This window comes from Engraulis encrasicolus, chromosome 3 (assembly GCF_034702125.1).
Source record: "Engraulis encrasicolus isolate BLACKSEA-1 chromosome 3, IST_EnEncr_1.0, whole genome shotgun sequence".
NCBI classification, from domain to species: domain Eukaryota; kingdom Metazoa; phylum Chordata; class Actinopteri; order Clupeiformes; family Engraulidae; genus Engraulis; species Engraulis encrasicolus.
The window spans coordinates 26,596,089-26,598,588 of record NC_085859.1 but is presented as its reverse complement, the minus strand read 5'-3'; the positions used below and the strand labels follow the sequence as shown (position 1 = coordinate 26,598,588).

General features: G+C 49.6%; 1 protein-coding gene across 1 annotated transcript in view; it reads left to right on the top strand.

Annotated features, from left to right (window-relative positions):
- The first annotated feature begins 778 nt into the window (after window positions 1-778).
- The window catches only part of atp8b5a (ATPase phospholipid transporting 8B5a), a 48,390-nt gene continuing 46,668 nt past the window's right edge, over window positions 779-2,500 (top strand). Inside the window, exon 1 of the mRNA XM_063195076.1 lies at window positions 779-1,942. The gene's annotated coding sequence lies outside the window, so the exon portion shown is untranslated. The remainder of the gene's footprint in view (window positions 1,943-2,500) is intronic.

The window sequence follows — 2,500 nt, the reverse complement described above, 5'->3', positions numbered from 1 at the left end:
ACTTGGAGTCCCCAGAGAGACTAGAGAGAAGGAAGGAAGAATGCAATGTTTCCTTCTGGCTATTATTTGGTCAATATGTTCTGTGCTGAGGGCAAGGGCCAGGCAAGGTCACTTGTACCAGAGAGAGTAGAGAGAGAGAGGTTCCATTGCCCCATTGTTTCCGGGTTCTATTATTGCAAGGGTGAGGAGGGGTAAATCCCCCTTTAGGCAGACCTAGGCAGACCTAAGGACTGTTCTATTCAATGCTAGGAGCATTATGACACGCCCTTTTAGGCAGACCGGAACCTGGTCACATTAGGTGCCCATAGAAACCTATTATGTTGGCATATCTCTATATACTTAAAGAATCTCTGGAGTCCCTCTTTGCCTAGGGACCCTAAGTACCTCGAAACGGCTCTTCTCCGCAGACAAGCAGAGGAAGCCAACGTGAAGCTCCGACAGTCACACAGCAGTGTGATATTTCAGATGAGGTTTTCCTCTTGGTGAAAGCTGTCACAGCTTATTTGAAGTGTGATCGTAAGTGTGTGTGTGTGTGTGTGTGTGTGTGTGTGTGTGTGTGTGTGTGTGTGTGTGTGTGTGTGTGTGTGTGTGTGTGTGTGTGTGTGTGTGTGTCTGTGTCTGTGTCTGTGTCTGCATGTGTGTGGTTGTGTGTGCATGCGTGTGCACAGGCGCATGTGTGTGTGTGTGTGCATGCCTGCGTGTGGTTGTGTGTGTGTGTGTGTGTCTATCTGTCTGTGTCTGTGAGTGAGAGAGACCTTGAGGGGCTTGAGTGTGAATAGGAGCTCTATTGTACAAGACAAATGTGGTGACTTAACACATATGGAATTGGGTACTGTCGCTACAAGGTGAGTGTGCGTGTGTGTGTGTGTGATTGTGTGACAGGGAGAAAGAGTGTGAGAGAGAGAGGTCCTCAGCTCAGACTTTTTTGCAGAACAGTGGAGATAGAGAGAGGGGGAAAGAAAAAAAGAAAAGAACCCTTGTTTCCTTTTTTGGTGAGCAGGAAATTGATACTTCGGAGCGGAGCAGAGAGGGAGACAGCGGGACAGAGTAGAGAGAAGTTCTCCCCTCAGACTTAACAAAGGACAAGTTAGGGGAAGCAGAGAGTTACCTTACAGAGCGAAAGAGCCAGTGTCGGGCGGACAAGCAACAGAGCAGAGAGCCGAACGAGTGTGTCTTAGAAGGAAGGAAGGGAAGAAGGCGAACGAAAGAGGCAGAAAGGGGAAAGACAGAGAGAGGGGAGAGGCAGAAAAAATTGTGGTCCCGCCCCATTCTCTTGTCCCTTGTTTATCATGGCTGTGAGAGAGTGAATGACTGCATGCCTAGTCAAGTTCCCTAAAGTCTAAACAGAAAGAAAAAGAAGAAGGAGAAAAAGAGACAAGGAGAGAGGGGAGGGGATAGACAAGCCGTGTGTAAGGAAGAGAGGAGAAGAGTGTGGGCAAGAGAGAGAAAAGGCGAGAGAGAGAGAATGAGAGAGCGGGGGAAGGAGGCAGACAAGGAGGAACTTCGGCTGAGAGGAGAGGAGTGTAGCGGTTTGGAGTAGAGAGAAAGAGAGAAGTAGTGTGGAGTGGAGGAGTTTAGCAGAGTAGAGGGGAGTTGGTCGATTACAGAGGAGGAGTGGAGAAGAGCAGAGTGAGGAGTGGAGAGGAGTGTAGCAGCTTAGAGTAGATAGAGTGGAGCACAGAGGAGTGAAGTTTAGCAGTGAGCTATTTAGCGGAGTAGAGTGGAGGAGAAGAGAGTAGAGAGGAATGAAGAGGAGTGGAGAAGGGAGGAGAGAGGAGTACAGAGGAGCGGCATAGAGCGGAGCGAAGAGGAGTGGAGTGGAGCGCCCAGCTTGCCAGAGAGGAGGACCAGGATCAACAGAGGACACACTTCTGTGCCCTACTCTACTCTACTCTGCACTAGACTACTCTGACCCCAGGAGGAGCGGAGACGTGGACTGAGGGTAGGAGTCCAATCATCAATCAATCTCTGATCGAGCGGTGGGGGGGTGGGAGCGGTGTTGGCAAGGTCGCTTAGGTCGCATAGTGGAGAGGGGTTAAGGGGAGAGGCACTTTGGGGTAAACGCAACTCTGCTGGCAATATCCGAGGAACTCTGGGTTTATATGAGTGTGTGTGTGTGTGTGTGTGTGTGTGTGTGTGTGTGTGTGTGTGTGTGTGTGTGTGTGTGTGTGTGTGTGTGTGTGTGTGTGTGTGTGTGTGTGTGTGTGTGTGTGTGTGTGTGTGTGTGTGTGTGTGTGTGTGTGTGTGTGTATTTGGGGTGAGTACTGTATATGTGTGAGTGAGTGTGTAAAGGGAGCGGTGCTAATGTTTTGGTTGTATTTCTTTGCGTGTGTATTTGTGTGTATGTGTGTGTGTACGTGGTTGCATGTGATTGTGTTTGTGAACACTAACCCTCCCCCTGGCATACCCTCTCTCCTGGTGGCTGTTTAAAAGTCAGGGTGGAAAAAGTAAAAGTTGGGTCCAGTGGGTTTTAATGTCAGGAGGCGTCAGGTTTCATGGC